This window comes from Peromyscus californicus, unplaced genomic scaffold, assembly GCF_007827085.1.
Source record: "Peromyscus californicus insignis strain IS unplaced genomic scaffold, ASM782708v3 Scaffold_4__1_contigs__length_199733344, whole genome shotgun sequence".
Classification (NCBI taxonomy): domain Eukaryota; kingdom Metazoa; phylum Chordata; class Mammalia; order Rodentia; family Cricetidae; genus Peromyscus; species Peromyscus californicus.
Genome location: NW_026294562.1, coordinates 41,481,393 through 41,500,085, shown reverse-complemented (window position 1 = coordinate 41,500,085; position 18,693 = coordinate 41,481,393). Strand labels below are relative to the sequence as shown.

Sequence of the window (18,693 nt, the reverse complement as noted above, 5' to 3'; positions counted from 1 at the left end):
TTAAACTATACTAAGAAAACTGAGACATAGACCCATAAAATGCTTACAATAATAGTGCTGGGGCAAGGACAGTGGGGACTTTAAAGCTGTGGGGCACGCAGTAGACACTGCAGATAAGAACTGAACTAGAAAGCATGAGGCTGGTGGAATTTGAGTAGGAAGTAAAAGGCATTCTAGGCATCGGTTTGCAGGATTTCTCTAACAAAGGTCGTATTTCCACCATAAGTGACCCATATCTATAATCTTAGATTAGTATTCTCATATTAACACTCAACTCTCTGCGAGGCCATGTACATGGCTTGGAAAAGAGAATTTACTGATTTTGTTTCAGGCATGTGTTTTCTAATTAAGCATTTTTTCATGAATTCTGAATACTGTAAAAACAAAAGAATTCTCAGGATGCTACCTGTGCCTAAGAAGCATTCTGTATGGAAAGACTGGAAAAGTACTTCACCACAATACCTATGTGTTCTTATGATTATTTTTTAAAACAATTGTAAGAGCTAGGGCTTTCTTTTTCCAAACTGTGCACTTATATCTGGGACTATTGGGTCTAAATTGTTCCGACAGAATTTTCCATTATCTGTTAGAACTGTGTGTTCTGTAGTTTGATTCATGAGTGGGCAAGCAATTTAAAATGATATTTTTCAAAATCATGGTAGTCCAGTCCATTCTGCAAGTAATTAGGACTGTCTGGTGAATCTGATTGTTCACAATGTGACAAACTCAGAATGGAGGGCCATCTCTGTACTAGAATCAAAACTTAGATAAGGTCATCCAAAAAGCACATGAATCCTACATGGGCTAGTCTTTTTGATGAATTGACTGGGAATCTCATATTTCGCTGTGTTCCTTCATGGCTTCCCCTCTAAACTATCCTGACCCCTATGACCAAGTGCTTGGCATGAAATATAGTAACACTGTGGGCAAAACTATAAAAATCAATTGATATGAGTCATAAATCATCATGTGACTATCACAGTGAATATATGAATATGTTTTATATATATAATATATCAAAGTATATATGTAAATCTATGCATATATAGTGACACTGTCAATACAACTATTTGAAAGCAGTGATTCATCTTATTTAAAAATTTCTAATTCTGGTAACTAAAGGAGGGAATCTTAAACATGTTATTTTAGGAATATACAATTATTCCCATTTTTCACTCTCATCTCAACTTGTTATGATATTCTGATAATGTTCTCCAAACACATTTTTTAGTATGTATATCTTAATAAAGCATAACTATTAGATCATCCAGTGACAACAAACATTTTAAACACCCCCAAAACAGTATGACACTTGACATTGCTTCATCATTGCCCTAAAGATGGCCTCAAAAAAGGCCTTAGTTCTTCTCTTATTATAGACTAGATTATATCTACAATGCTTGCCTTACCTGAGGTCAGTATAAGAGTTTCCAAAAACAGTAAAAACTCATTTTTCTAATTATTTGCACTTGTACTTATCAGGACATTTGCTTTCTTTCTACTGCTAATGTATTAGATCAAATATATTCAAAGTCATTCCTAGATAATCTTAAGTGTTAACTAATGCATCTTGTTTTATCACCTTTCAAATTAACATTATATTTTTAGTCTACTAAAAGTTGCAAAAACTAGCTGTTACTTACAGCTAAACTGCTGTAGAGTGTAAGTCCAGTTATTTGAGTTTTATCAAAACTTGTGGTAAGGTAGGGACCTCTTGAATGCTGAGAAAACTGATTCAGTGTTTCTATCATGCAGCAAACACTGACAGATAAGGCTGTAGGAAATAGGCAATGCTGAGTGCAATTATGATTGCAGGTATAGTTCAGTGGTAGAACACATGCTTAGCATGCACAGTCCCTGGATATCATCCATAGGAGTAAAACCACATGACAGCAACCACACTTTTATTTATCTGGAAGAAAACCTTAGGGCTTTCTTATCCATAGCATTTATTATTTATTACCATTAAATGCTTTTACATAAAAACCCTGCTTCTTTGAAGTTCATAGTTCATTTTTAAATATGGATAAAATAATAAGCTTTTTTTAACTTTGGATAAGTAAATGTGGCAATTATTGAGTAAAGTTTATTACCAACAATTTGGGGAAATATCCTTGAACACTGGCATAACATAGAGTCATTTTTCCATGACTCGTATCTTTCCATTATCCATTGGGGAAGAAAGTTTTGGCTGATTTGACTAGCCCACATGAATGAGATTTCAAAGTGGGTACAAAAGCAATAATCACCTGCACCATTTTCCCAAAGAAACAGGAGCAGTAGCCCTGGGACCACCCGAGAACCCTTCCCATTCAAAGCAAGGATAAGAACACCTGCAAGACTCTACAGTCAAATGGTGCAGTGGAGATGTAGACGGTGAATCCTGAAGCAGACAAAGGCTCTGAGACAGACAAAAATCTGTTGATCATGCATTTCAAAGCTCACATTAGCAAAGAAAATTGTATAAAACATTTAAATGCCAAGGGGAAAGAGGATCAGATTTTTTTGTTGTTATTATTCCTTTTAATAACTGCTAAGTGAGATTTTTGAAGTATTTGATAAGAATTAGTAAAAATTAACCACAACAATTTGTTAGGCACTCACAATTGCACAAATAGTACTAAAGAGAAATAGTTAAATATTCGCAGGTGAGTTACCTATCAATAGGTTGAATCCTAATACAGGAAGTTACCAAGTCCATTTTTCTTGCTTAAATGTAGTCTGTGAGGTCCATGCTTGTTACTGATTGGAAAGACACATTCTGATGCCACAGTGGTGAGACTGGCCATTGACACCATAATAGGAGATTTCTGATATTAGCCTGGAACTAATTTCTCTCAATAAAATGTTTTCTTCTTTGATTTTATAAAGAATTAAAATAGAGAAAGTTAAGCCAACTGGAGAAAGACAAATTATACACAATAAGCAATTTGAGAGAAAAATTCTAGAGTGCAAAATGAAAGCATTTATAAGGGTGTTAAATGAGCATAAAGACGTTAACCATACCAAAGAAAACACAAGGAATCCTAGATGAGCAAATATAAAGAGATGAAACACACACACACACACACACACACACACACACACACACACACACACACACACCAGGAATCAACAAACACTGCTCAATAACATCTCTCAATATCAAAAAAAACAAACAAACAAAAAAAAAAACCAGACTAACAGAATGGATGAGAAAACAGGATCCTTCCTTCTGCTGCAACCAAGAAATATACCTTAAAATCAAAGATAGACATATTCTGGGTAAAACGATGAAAAAAGATATTTCCAGAACATGAACTTAAGAAACAAGCTGGTGCAGCCATTTTAATATATGACAAAATAACAAAACTAATCAGAAGAGATAAGGGAAGGGCACTACATACACATCAAAGGAAAAATCCAACAAGAGGACATTGCAATTCAATTCTTAACATCTATGCACCAAAGACAAGGACAGCCAAGCTTGTTTAAAAAATACAAAAATAAAAACAAGTGCACACACACACACACACACACACACACACACACACACACTACTACTACTACTACTACTACTACTACTACTACTACTACAACTACTACTCCAGCTTAAATCACATATTAGCCCTCACACACTGATAGTAGACTACAATACCCTACTTTCACCAATAGACAGGTAATCCAGACAAAAACTAAACAGAGAAATGCTGGAGCTAATTGACATTGTAAACAAAATGGACCTAAGAGATATTTACAGAGTATTTCACACAAACACAAAAGAATATACTTTTTTCTCAGCACTGCATAGAAGTTTTTCCAAAATTGGCCACATAGTTGGACACAAAACAAGTCTCAACAGCTACAAGAAAACTGAAATAATACCATGCATCCTATCTGACCACCACAGATTAAAACTAGATAGCAACAACAGTTTACAAACTCATAAAAACAGTACAAATCATGACTGAATGAAAAATTCATCAAGACAGAAATTAACAAAGAAATAAAACTTTCTAGAATTGAATGAACATGAATGTAAACATATCCCAAATGTATGGAACACAATGAAGGCAGTTATAGGAACTAGTAACTACATTTTAAAAAATGAAGCAAAAAAAAAAAAATTAACCCAGGAAGTGGTGATACACACCTTTAATCCCAGCACTCAGGAGGCAGAGGCAGGCTGATCTCTAAGTTAGAAGCCAGCCTGGTCTACAGACTGAGTTCCAAGACAGGAACTACACAGAGAAACCCTGTCTCACTTGAAAAAAAATGGTGAGATCTCATATGAATAACTTGACAACACACCTGAAAGCTATAGAACTAAAAGAAGAAATTACACCTAAAGGAGTAGACAGCAAGAAATAATTAAACTTTGGGCTAAAATTAAATAATAGAAACAAAGAGAAGAACAGAAAGAATCAATGAAACCAAGAGTTGGTTCTTTGAGAAAAATCAATAAGTTTGAGGAACCCTTATCCAAATTAACTAAAGTCAGAGAACATCCAAATTAACAGAATTAGAGATGAAAAGGGGTGTAGATGTAACAGTCTTATTAAATAAGAAACACAGAGCCAAATGAAGAGTTAAAAGCCCAAGAGGTCAGAGCAGTAGCTAAGAGCCTATACTAAAAACCTTTTTTTACACTTCACTGCCACTGCTGTCCTTCCCCTCAGCAAGAGACCTATTTCCTGTGTATCGGTCTTTTTATTGACTTCTTGTTCTGCCTTCTCATTGGTTGTACACCCAACCACATGACCTCTTCATCACTGCCTGTCTATACAGACCTCCAGGTCTTCTATGGTTAGTATTGAGATTAAAGCATATGTCTCCATGCTAGCTGTATCCTTGAACACATAGAGATCTGTCTGTCATGTGATCGGGATTAAAGGTGTGTGCCACCACCGCCCAGCTCTTGCTATGGCTTACTATTAGCTCTGACCCCCAGGCAACTTTATTTATTAACATACAAATAAAATCACATTTCAGTACAAAAAAAAATCACCATAAAGGGGAACAAAACAACAAACACTAAAAAAATCCAGAGAATCATAAGGACATACTTTAAAAACCTGTACTCCACCAAATAGGAAAATCTGAAAGATATGAATAATTTTCTCAATACATACTTACCAAAGTTAAATCAAGATCAGATAGACAATTTAAACAGACCTGTAACCCTTACTTAAATGAAAGCTATTATTAAAAGTCAACCAACCACAAAAAGCCCCAGGCCAGATGGTTTTAGCAAAGCATTCTACCAAACTATCAAGGAAGAGTTAATGCCAATATACCTCAAATTATTTCACAAAATAGAAACAGAAGGAACATTTCCCAATTCATTTTATAAGGCCACAGTTACCCTGATACCAAACCACATAACCCAACAAAGAGAATTATAGACCAATTCTCCTTATGAACATACATGCAAATATTCTCAATAAAATACTTGCAAACCAAATCTAAGACTACATGAGAAAGATTATTCACCATGATCAAGTAGGCTTTCTCCCAGAGATGTAGAAATAGTTCAATAAACATGAAACAATAAATGTAATCCATCATATAAATAAGCTGAAAGGCAAAAACAACACTAGCATCTCCTCTGAGACAGAAAAGGCCTTTGATCCAATTACCCTTCATCATAAAAGGCTTGGAAAGATGAGGAATTCAAGGGATGACCTCAACATTATAAAGGCAATTTACAGCAACCCTATAGCCAACATCAACTTAAATAGAGAAAAATTCAAAGCAATTTCACTAAAATCAGGAACAAGACAGGTTGTCCACTCTCTCCATACCTATTCAGTATAGTAGTTGAAGTCTTAGCTAGAGTATTAACACAACTGTTAGAGATCAGGGGGTTGCAAATTGGAAAGGAAGAAGTAAAAATATCTTTATTTGCAAATATGAAAGTATACAATAGTGACCCTAAATATTCCACCAGGAAACTTGTACAGCTGATAAACACTTTCATCAAAATAGCTGAATGAAAAGTAAACTCAAAAAAGTTAGTAGCACTTCTATATACAAATGACTGACTTAGAAAGAAATCAGGGAACCAACACCTTTCACAATAGCCTTAAACAATATATTTTGGGATAACTCTACCTAAGCAAGTGAAAACTTGCATGAGAAAAACTTTAAGACATTGAAGAAAATATCTGAAGCTGGAGAGATATCCCATATTCATAGATTGGTAGGATTGATACAGTGCAAATAACTATCCTAACAAAAACAATTTTCAGACTCATTGCAATTCCCATCAAAATTCCAATACAATCCTTCACAGATCTTGAAAGGACAATTTTCAGCTTCATATGGAAATACACACACACACACACACACACACACACACACACACACACACACACATGCATATACACACACCAACATAGCTAAAAGAATCCTGAATAATAAAAGGATTCCTAGAGGTATCACTTTCCCCAGTCTGAAATTACAGTCTGTATTACAGAGCTATCGTAAGAAAAATATAAGAGAAAATAAAAATGTAGTAATAAAAACAGCATACTATTGGTACAAAACATATACACTGATCAATGAAATCAGACTGAAGACCCAGACACAAATGCACACACCTATAGACACCTAATTCTTGATAAAGAAGCCAGAAACACACAATGGAAAAAAAGACAGCATTTTCAACAAATAGTGCTAATCAAACTGGACAGCTGCATGTAGAAGAATACAAATATACCCATACTTATCACCTTGCACAAAACACAACTCCATATCTCTTCAAGACCTAAATATAGAATCAGGCACACTGAACCTTATAGAAGAGAAAACGGGAAATGGCCATGAATTCATTGGAACAGGAAATATATTCTGAGCATAACACTAATAGTGTAGGCACTAAGACAAACATTAATACATAGGATCTCATGAAACTGAGAAGCTTCTGCATGACAAAGGATACCATCATTGGGACAAAGCGGTGGCCTACAGAATGAGAAAATATTTTTACCAACTATATATCTTACAGAGGGCTAATATCCAAAATATATAAATAACTGAAAAAACTACATATCAAGAAAACAAATAATTAAAAATGGGGTACAGATCTGTGGTAGTTTGAAAGAAAATGACCCCAAAGAGAGCAGCACTAGTAGGAGGTGCAGCTTTGTCAGAGTAGGTGTGACCTTGTTGGAGGAAGTGTGTCACTGTGGCAGTGGGTTTTGAGGCCTCCTTTGCTCAAGCAACACTCAGTGAGACAGTTCACCTCCTGTTGTCTGCATATCAAGATGTAAAACTCTCAGCTCCTTCTCCAGCACATTGGCCTGCATCTGCATGCCACCATGTTCCCCACCATGATCATAATGGACTAAACCTCGGAAACTGTAAGCCACTCAAATTGAATGTTTTCCTTTATAAAAGTTGCTATGGTCATGTTGTCTCCTCACAGCAACTGAAACTCTAAGACAAGATCTAAACAGAATTCTCAAAAGTGAAAATTCAAAAGGCTGAGAAACACTTAAAAAAGTGTTCAACATCCTTAGCCATCAGGGAAATGCAAATCAAAACTGCTTTAAGATTTCATCTTACACTCATTAGTATGGCTAAGATTAATAAATCAAGTAACAGCTCATGCTGGCAAAGATGTAGAGTAATGGGAACACTCATCCATTCCTGGGGGGAGTAAAAAATTCATACAGCCACTATGGAAATCAGTGTGGCAATTCCTCAGGAAGATAGAAATTGACTTACCTCAAGATCCAGCTATACAACTCATTGACATATACCCAAAGTCATATATATACTCTTCATCCTACCAGAGATACTTACTCAATCATGTTCATTGCTGTTCTACTCATAATGTCCAGAAATTGGAAACAATGAGGAGAAAAGAAAGAACAGGAAGGCAGAAGAAGGTCACTGCCAGCCACCACCAGGACAAGCAGCATGTGAAGATGCTGGTAAGCCACAAGCCATGCGGCAAGGTATAGATTTATAGAAATGGGTTAATTTAAGCTGGAAGAACAGTTAGCAAGAAGCCTGCCACGGCCATACAGTTTGTAACCAATATAAGTCTCTGTGTTTACTTGGTTGGGTCTGAGTGGCTGGGGGACTGGCAGGAGATTTGCTCTGACCATGGGCCAGGCAGGAAAACTGTAGCTACAAATGGCACCCAACGTGTTGGCAAGAGTTTCCACCTAAAACCTGAGAAAAGATTCTAAAACGGGGCTAAAAACAGCTTCCTAATTGTCTCTCTCAAATGAGCAGCAGCTGCTGGTTTGAGCTACTTGTGGGTTCCTAGCGTGCACGCTTGACCTGCCATATGGCGGGAATGAGGCTTTTGCAAGTGGCACATTAAGCTGCGTGGTGGATTTAGCCTTTGCTAGTACAAAACAAAAAAAGAGGTTTCTGGGCTACACAATGCTTGGATAAAAGCATAGACCCACCATAGCTCCCAGAGCTGGCGGAAAACGTACCACCGCCATGTTGGGAAGCTGAGGTGGGTGGAGCCAGCAGCCACAGCTGCTGCAGTTTAAAGCAATAGATTCACAATAAGACAGATTCAGATGTAATAGTTTGCAATGTGTGTAAAATATAGGTAGGATTGAAAGAGACAAAAAAGGTGATATATACAGTTATATAAACAAATACATAGTTTTAAAAAATAAAGTCTTTAAAGAGACAATAAAATTAATATAAAAAATAAGCCACGTAAAGATGAATATTACACAGAGAATCTGGATTGTGTTGTCTTTGGGATTTTTAACTGCAGAAAAACATTTGATCGTAAAAGATGTTGAGTTAAACCAATATGTATATTTTAAAGATACCTTGACTTCAAAATTTGGATGTAAGGATGTGTGGCTTTGGAAAGGAGACTCTGCTTTTGTTCTCACAGAAAGCCAGAGGCTATGGATTTGTTCCAGATTAAGATACATCAGGTTTGACCAATCAAGACCCCCTGAAAGGTCTCCAATGACACCATGGCCCAGATGATCCAACATCCAGAATGGTTTGAAGGCAACTGGCTCAGACAATATAGCTTCATGGACTATTCCATAATCCTAAAATTTTCTTTGTGTCCCCATAAGATACAGCACCCCACTCCAGCAGGAAGTAGTAAGAGAAGCTACGCCCAAATTCCCAAATTATATGTAATTTTACTTTGTTAAGGTTAAAACCTTCCCTTTTGAAAAAAAGAAAAAAGAAAAGAAAAGGGGAAGTGCTGTGGGATGGTCTGTATGTCAAGTATGTTGCTGATTGTTCAATAAATAAATCACTGATTGGCCAGTGGCCAGGCAGGAAGTATAGGCGGGACAAGGAGGAGAATAAAGCTGGGAAGTGGAAGGCTGAGTCAGAGACACACTGCCAGCCACCATGATGAGAAACAGCATGTGAAGATGCCGGTAAGCCACAAGTCATGTGGCAAGTTATAGATTTATAGAAATGGGTTAATTTAAGCTGTAAGAACAGTTAGCAAGAAGCCTGCCACAGCCATACAGTTTGTAACCAATATAAGTCTCTGTGTTTACTTGGTTGGGTCTGAGCGACTGTGGGACTGGCAGGTAAGTGAGATTTGCTCTGACCGTGGGCCAGGCAGGAAAACTGTAGCTACAGAGATACTTAATCATGTTCATTGCTGTTCTACTCATAATGTCCAGAAATTGGAAACAATCTAGATATCCCTCACAGAAGAGTAGATAAGGAAATGTGGTACATTTGCACACTTTAGTATTATTCAGCTATTCTTTGGTTTTTTTTGTTTGTTTGTTTAATGAGATCATGAAATTTGCTGGTAAATGAATGGAACTAGAAAAAAAATCATCCTGAGTGAGGTATCTCAGACCCAGAAAGGCAAATATGTTATGTATTCACTTATATGTGGATGTTAGCTGTTAAGCCAATGATATCCAAGCTACAATCCATAGAACAAGTTAAGTATAACGTAAGGTACTGGGGGGGGACAGATAGATCTCATCAGGAAAGGGAAATAGAATAGTTATGGATGAATGTGGAGGCTGGAATGGGAAGATCAAATGGGGAAAGAGAGAAGAGGGGGAGGAGGGAATACAGGGAAAGACAGCTAACATTAAAGGCCATTTGGGGGATAGTATGGAGCCTAATGCAGTAGACACTCCCTAAAATATATACATACATGAAGGTAATCTAAATGAGACAGCTAAATGGTGGAACAACAAGGCTGCAACTGGTCATCCTTTGTCACCAAATGCAGCTTCCTGTAGCAGGATTGGGTTACATTTAATTGAGTTGTTGGCCAAAGGGGTCCCATGGGAATCCCCAAATAATCCAGGCTGTGCCAAGACTATAGGTTACTCTCCACAAACTGACAGCGAGGCCCCATTGCTGAAGATAACACCTTCACAACTCATTGAACATGGAGAAATTGAGCTAGTGCCTTCACTCCTACCTAAGGACCAAAAATTCAATTTTCTTTGAGACAGGAAGTTATTTTGCACACTACCAAAATAGAAATGTAAATACCAAGCCAGCCACAAACCCTTTGATCTACAATAATGCCCTACCTGCAAGATATGCTAGGGCAATGGTGGCACAAATCTTGTGGGAGTAACCAACCAATAACTAATTTGGTTCAAGGCTCACTTCACAAGATAGAACCTATACCCAACACTGCTGGGGATATTGCTCTGTATAAATAAACACTGATTGGACAGTAGCCAGACAGGATGTATAGGCAGGACTAACAGAGAGGAGAATTAGGGGAACAGGAAGGCAGAGGGGGAGACTGCTGGAGCTGCCGACAGGACAAGGAAGATGTAAGGTACCAATAAGCCACTAGCCATGTGGCAAAGTATAGATTAATAGAAATGGGCTAAATATAAGAGTAAGAGCTAGACAATGATAGGCCTGAGCTAATGGCCAAGCAGTTTAAATAATATAAGCATCTGTATGTTTATTTTATAAGTGGGCTAAGGGACTGCTGGGCCTTGTTGGGACCTGGAGAGAAAACTCCAGCTACACAACACTGCTTGGGTGGCCAAGAGCCTGAGACTAGACAGCCCAGGGACCTAGGGTAAAACCAAATATTACTGTTCTAAAGAAAAAAAAAGTGGCAATAAAATGACTCCTAATGATACTCTACTATACTTATAGATCAGCACTTTGCTCAGCCATCATCAGAGATGCAGCAGATATAACAAATACAGAGATCCACAGCCAAACACTATGCAGAGTGTGAGAGACCTTGGAACACTCAGCCCTAAATGGGATGTTTCCATCAAATCCTTCCCTTCAAAGTTCAGGGAACCCTATGGAAGAGGATGTGGAAAGAGTTTAAGAGCCTGAGGGGTAGAAAACACCAAGAAAACAAGGCCCTTTGGTCAACTCGATCAAAGATCATATGAACTCCCAGAAACTGAGGCAGCATGCACAGGACCTGCACTGGTCTGCATCAGGCCCTTTATGTATACATTATGGCTTCCAGTTTAGTGTTAGTATGGGATTCCTGAGTGTGAGAGCTGGTATGCTTCTTGTTCCTTCTCTGGAACTCTTTGCCTTCTGTTTGTTCTCAACAATTCTGGTGTGCTGGCTTTTGTTTTATCTAGTTATAGTTTATTATCTTTCCATAGAAGCCTGTTTGTTTTGATTTTTTTGTTTGTTTTGAGTTTTTCCTCTGTTTTGAGTTTTGACACAGGGTTTCTCCACGTAGCCTCACTGTCCTGGAACGTGCCCTGTAGACCAGGCTGGCCTGGAACTCAAGGACCCACCTGTCTCTGCTGATATTAAAGGTGTGTTCCACCAGGCTCTACTACCCTGATGTTCGTTTGTTTTCTAATCAGAGACAGAAAAGAAGTAGGTATGAATAAGAGGTGAGATGGAGAACTGAGAGGGAAAATGTAATCAGGATATAATATGTGAGAAAAAAAATCTACTTTCAATAAAAGGGAATTTTTTTTTTTAAAACTTCAAGTAGTTCAAAACTAGTCATAGTAGGGGCAGGCACGGTGAATTAGACCAGTAGTTCCATCATTGGAACGCTAAGGCAGAAGGACCAAAAATTCAAGACCAGCCTGTTAGCGTGACTCATTTTTAAAAACAACTCTAAAACAAAATGAATTAAAATTAAATAAAAATGTGGACACCGTGAAAGCACTTACACTATGGAAATTAGCAGAGATCAGAGCATCTTAGTCAGCCCATGACTGTCCTCTGTTCACCTAGTCCTCTTCATCCTTGGACTATCCAGACCGGTGGTGGCAATGGTTCTCTCGCCTTGAGAATGAAAGGCCAACAACAGCAGAATCACTGCCACTGGCATTGCTTCCTAGAGGAGGCACTAATCAAGTGCGTGTGATCTACAGAGCACTCTGCTGGGCACACACACACACACAAAGGTGTGCTTTTCATATACTCTTTATGTTTATATTATCTATCAAAATCTATTTTAAAAGGGGAATTTGCATATAATTATTCAAATGTACCACTGTACAAACCAACTACTTATTCTCACAGAACTTCCATTTTTTTTTTAAATGTGTAAAATCATAATAACACAGACCGTGAAGTAAAGTTTAGAGGATAAAAGGAGACAGAAAAATAATAAGCAGCATGCATTAAACGGTGACTGTGCTGGAGTACTTTTTTTGTGTGTGTTTGTTATTGTTGTTTTGTTTGCTTTGCTTTTTTAGTTGAGTTCATGTAACCCAGGCCGGCCTCTACTTCTCCAGTGGGGATTGCAGATACGGGCCACCTTGCCTGGTTCAAGCCCCATGTTGTGTTCTTCCCAGGAACTTCACAAGGTAGGGTTACATTTATCTCTATGCACAATAAGAAAACTCAAGACACAGAGAGTTTCAGAAACTATACTGATTCCCACTTGACAGAAATGTGTGAAATCATGGAGAAATTAGTTACCAATGTGACATTTTGAAGTTCAGATGTATGGTTCCCTGTTCTTCAGGTGAAAATGCTGTCTATGCACTAGATGATGTGAGGACCAGGAGACAAAGACCTGTGTACCATTATACGGGTGAGCTCAAAAAGAAACCAGTGTGATGAATTATGTGCTTGGGTGTGTACGCATGCTTAAAAATCCTCTTTTGTGCAATCTTTCATTTCTTTAACAATGTCAGATGAAGAAAATATGTATGCTCAATATCTCCTGACAGCTGCTCACAATGAACTTAAGCCCCAAGGAAGGAGGTGGGGCTGAGAACTCGGCTCAGAAAATCAAGCTTAGTCTGATCTCACTTTTCTAGAAACATGTTAACTTTCTCACTCCAAAACTAAAGCAAAAATAAATTAAAAGCAGGTGAAGCTGGTTAGGTGAGTGAGACTGAGCAGGGAGAACGATTAGTTTCACGGCTTATATTTGCCAGTCCCTGTTCGTGTTTGAATGAAATGCTAAGGGTACCTTACTTGGCTCCTTAGCCTCAACTAATAAACCACAGATACAGCCAGCCAAAGTAGACAGATTCCGGAAACACTGGGTCAGGGTTCTACAAAACTTAGAAATTATTCAATATGATATCTAATGTTTTTGTTATCTAAAGTATATCACTTTAGGGGTTATTTTATCATGAGCCAACTCCATGAAAAAGGAAGCCTGAAGAGCTCATACACTCTCGTTTGTGGATTCCTGAAAAGTTAGAACTGATCCGTCCCTAAAATAAGCATCTTAAGGTACCCAGATAGGATCCATTTTGTAGTGTTTCTTATTTTAACCTCCATGGAAGGACTCATTCTCCCGTGAGTGTTTCACACGCAAACACTGTACACAATAAGCACAACACAGACCTCTTCCGGGTGTAGCTGGCTAGTAACCACATGGTGCCCACCCTCTTACCTCAGGACCTCCTTGTCATGAACTGATTTGGCCAAACCACTTGACCTCTGAGGACAGCAATCTGAGAACCATGGACCATAATCCACCCTCTTGGATTTGTAAATTGCTGAAGTTGGAGCTAGTTTTAGATCAAAGTCCAGTCCTTTGGTTTGTTTGTTTGTTTGCTTGTTTGTTTGTTTTTAAGGCTATGTCCTAGCAGCAAAATAAGGTGGTTGGTCAGTTAGTCTTAGTTATAATGCTGTGTTGTAGTCAAGGGTTTGGGTTTCTGGTGAGTAAGAAGTTATGCCAGTTATTTTCCATCCAGGTGTGTTATTTCACCCCTGGTGAGTGTGGCTGTCTTTTACAGGCAGGAAGTTCTAGTCATGCAACCTCTGTGCAAATCTTATGAGTAACTGAACTATGGAATATACTTAATATTCACACTGGTAGAAATTTTATAGATAGAAAAGTAATATAAATTATCCTCGACTTTCAGATAAATGAAAAGTGCACTATACTTTCCCCTTCTCCCTGTACACATATTCTCAACCACTTCATAAACTATCCACAGGGTGATGTACTTAATTACAGCTTCTGCTTCTCAGAGCTGAACATAGCGGCTCTAGTTCCTGCTCTTGTACCAGTGTTTTTTAGAGTAAGAAATAAAGACTTCTATCTCGGGCCATCTGTGCAAAGATCTGTATGTGTTTAAATACATTCTAAACTGAATTCACACAAAGGACAGAGAATGAGAAGCACAACTGTACATGGGTGGGGAGAATGAAGTAAAGGGGTTCCTTTCAGCTCTATAGAACCAAATCCATAGCTTTGAACATGCCAAGCACTCACTCCTGAGCCTTGTTGGAGAGTCCTATGGAGACACAACCATTCCCAAAGCTTCCCACCTACATAGTACAGTCTACATAGACTGCTTAACCATCTTTCCCCCTTACCCATTTTTGCAGTGCTGGCATTTGAACCAAGAGTCTCACACACAGAAGGGCATATGCTCTGCCACTAAGTTATCTTCCTAGCTCCATTACTATCCTTTGACTCGGATCCCTGAAGATGTTTATATTCATAGTGGGAAATGTTCTTTAAAAGTTCAGCCCTGAAAACATACACACAAGGAACATTATATAAATTGAGCAGGTTGTATTTATGTATTTAAGAAATATATGAAAAACAAGGCCATGAATTCGAAAGGAGGGAATAAAGAGAAGGGAAATGGTGCAATTATATTACAATCTCAAAAATATAAAAAACAAATAATAAAGATTTGGGAATGATTGCTGAATGACTTCCAACTGCCCCCCCACACCCCACCCAGAACCATAAGCTGCCATTCCTTAGACTTTTCTCTTGACAAGCCCAAAAGCCTTCACCCTCTCTATAATCAATTTTAGAATTTTATACATGTTGGACTCCAGAGCAAAAAGGGAAGTCTTGGAATTCCACACATACTTAAACCTGGGACAAAATGTCTGTTCCAATAATGGTGAGCCTATGGACTTGGTCCCACAGACTTAGCAAGAACAAAGTCTTGAGGTTGCTTCTGGGAAAAACATAATCCTGAAAATACTCTTTCAAAGTAGATTTTTCTATATCTTAATTAGAGTTACGACTGATGTGATGAAACATTGTTACCAAGGGGCAACTTTGGGAAGAGGTTTATCTGGTTTACACTTCCACAGCACTATTCATCATTGAAGAAAGCCAGGACAGGAACTCAAGCAGGGCAGGAACCGGGAGGCAGGAGCTGATGCAGAGGCCATGGAGGAATGCTGATTACTAGCTTGCTCTCCATGGCTTGATCAGCCTGCTTTCTTATAGAACCTAGGACTCCACACCAATCTCTAATTAAGAAAATGCCCTACAGGGTGCCTGAAGTCCAGTCTTATGGAGACATTTTCTCAATTGAGATTCCCTCCTCTCAGATGACTCTAGCTTGTGTCTGACAGGAAATTAGCTGGCACACTCTGAAAGAGACAAAAGCAGAGGGGAAAGCTGTCTGACTCTCTTGTCCTAGCGATGTTGGGGCAGAAGAACCTTCCAGCATATTCTATGAGGCAGTGAGCACTGGAATCTATATGGAAGAAGCTCACACAGCTTCAAGGCCTGCAGAGGAAGACAAATGGGGCATTAATATTAACATGTTCTTCCCACAGGGAAATTAGGGCAGCCACAATCCCAAGCATCAGCAGTGCATAGATGGCATTACAGGCATGTTTCTAGAGAGCCAAGAGCGATCTGGCTCAGATTTTGCCAAACTGTCAAGAGATCATCTATTTCCTTTTGTTAACACTTTAAAATCTGGTAACTGGGCCATATACTACCAATGTGTCGCCATCCTCCACAGCTCCTGAGTCCCCCTGTTACTAGGTTTCTTGTACCTAGCCCTGTTGATTCCCACTTCTCTCTTCCGTTTTATCATACTGCAGGTCATGGAATGTGAAGTCTATTCTCAGCAATGTTTCCCAGATTTGTGCTGTGTGCTGACACCATCCCACATGCTTTCTATGGCATATTATGCTAAAAATATAATTTCATGAGAAACACTGGGTCAAAAAGTCTCTACATCTCCTTCAATTTTCTACAACCAATAAATTGAAGGCAAGAAATTCAAACTCAAGTTTGAGGTCTGTATCTACTCTACTGTCTTACAGGTAAAGAGACGTGTGTGTGTGTGTGTGTGTGTGTGTGTGTGTGTGTGTGTGTGTGTGCCTGTGTGTGTGTCTGTGTATTCCTGTGTGTGCCTGTGTCTGTGTGTCTGTGTGTGCCTGTGTGTATATGTGGTATGTGTGTGTGTTAGGGTAAAATGTTTTTTCTATAGCTCCAGGCTGCTACTTGGCATTGTTCCTCAGTTTTATTCTCTGAAAGTTCATGGCTATTATTTTCTAATACTTAAACTTCTATATATAGTTGTGTGTGTGTGTGTGTGTGTGTGTGTGTGTGTGTGTGTGTGTGTGTGTGTGTGTTAATAGGTTTTCTGTCCCTCAATACTAGGTTTCACTGCCAACACAATGAGCTGGATCAAGTTGAACTGGAAAAGTATATCAACAGGTTTATTTGAACAAAGCAACTTCCAGGCAGGTTCTCAAGTCCCAGAGATTGAGAAGCTGCGGGCCCAAAGCAAAGCAGGGGGATGATACAGGTTGTAGGTGATGGGTGATAATGTGTATGACACAAGCTGGGTTTGTGCCAAAGTATGGTCAAAAGCTGAATGCTTAAGCGGGGACTTGGGCAGCTGGAGGTAATAGGGGAGGAAGTTGTAGTAATCACCAAGAATGCAGAACTGGGCTTTTTGGTACCTTTCATTTGTTGGAGATTCTCTGAGAGGGTGGGGTGTAAGATGAAGTGCTAAATTGTCTTATTAATAAAAAAAAAAATGAGAGCCAGATATTAGGGTTAAGGCTGAGAGATCAGAAAATCAGAAAGAAGCCAGCCACATTCTCACCACTTGGAGATCCTCAGCCAAAGGGACCTAATTCCTGTATACCCACGCCTATATGCCGCCTATATGCCTTTCTGTTCTGCCATTTCATTTCCTCTCTTCTCCCAGTTACATCACTTCCTCTTCCTGCCCAGCTCTGTCACTTCCTGCCTGTCTGTACAGACCTCCAGACCTTTATGGTTAGTTCTGGGATTAAAGGTATGTACCACCACACATCTCTGCCTTCCAAGTGATAGGATTAAAGGCATGTGCCTGACCTCTATGTTTACTATAGTGGCTGGCTTTTTCCTCTGATCCTCAGATAAACTTTACTGGGGTACACAGATAAAATATCACCACAGTGAGGTTTGGAGAGAGAAAAATAGGAATGAAGCTTTCCAGATTATGTAGGGATGAGCTAGAGGTTCCAATCAAATACGTGTATCTCAGGTTTAGGAATTTCATGAGCTATTTATATCTCAAAATTTATTTCAGGAGCCAGAAAAGACTTGTAGGTTGCGAAATAAGGATACTTCTAAAACCTATGTCAACAGCATTATCATCTCATTAAATTAAAAGTATTTTGATAGCCAAACAGACAGACACAAACTCGGTAAAGGACTGCTGCCAGATCCAAAAACAAAAGGTGGTTTTTATTTTTTAAATGTAGTAACTGAGCTCTCAAGAAGTTAAAAACTAAAGTAATTTCCTCAAATAACACACTGACTCTAGCAGAGTCAGGCTTAGAAGAGAACAATCCTGAGAGCTCCTTCGATTCCTTTAATCATTTCCAGCAACAATTAGGTGATCCTATCCTGTGACAGCATTATTGATGAAATGGGCTGGGAGGAAGATAACTTCGGAAACTCACCACCACATATAAAACTGTCTCATGGAAAAATAACGTCTGGGGCAAAATCAAAAGATGGAGACATAGGTATCAATGCAGCCATGTGCCTTTGCACAGCCTGCCACTCCCAAGGTCACAGCAAGGAAAACAATGATAACTCTCCACCCCCCAACCCCGACCCCAGAAAGAGGTGCTTGCTTGATTTTGCATATGAGAAGTTTAGAAAGCTATGTGCTGGGTGTGTTTGCACCCACCTCAGCAGTCTACATGAGAGGGAAAGGGGCTAACTCCCACGGGAGCAAGGACTAGATGGTAGCATAAGCCTCAATTGAATCCTATCTACTGTTCTGTCAGTGTAGCAGCCTCCCTGTGCTTTCATGAGAGTCATGATGGAAAAGTTCACTAGAATCTAGAATGCTATAGAAAAACAAAGCAAGCAACCACACAGACCTGTAAAGTTCACTGTTTTGCAGAGAAATAGTAGCTAAGTAACCCCAATTTAATTTAATGATTCAAGGTGACCACAGAAGTTCCAGGAGCCTACATGCTGATGTCATTCACAATTATTATAATTATTAATCCCAAAGCTCTCTGGCATATGCATGCATGTGATTATAGCATCATCTATACTACATAGGTAATAAGATT

General features: G+C 38.8%; 1 protein-coding gene across 1 annotated transcript in view; it reads right to left on the bottom strand.

Moving 5' to 3' along the window:
• Positions 1–18,693, bottom strand: part of Tmc1 (transmembrane channel like 1) — a 125,170-nt gene that overhangs the window by 92,056 nt on the left and 14,421 nt on the right. The window lies entirely within an intron of this gene.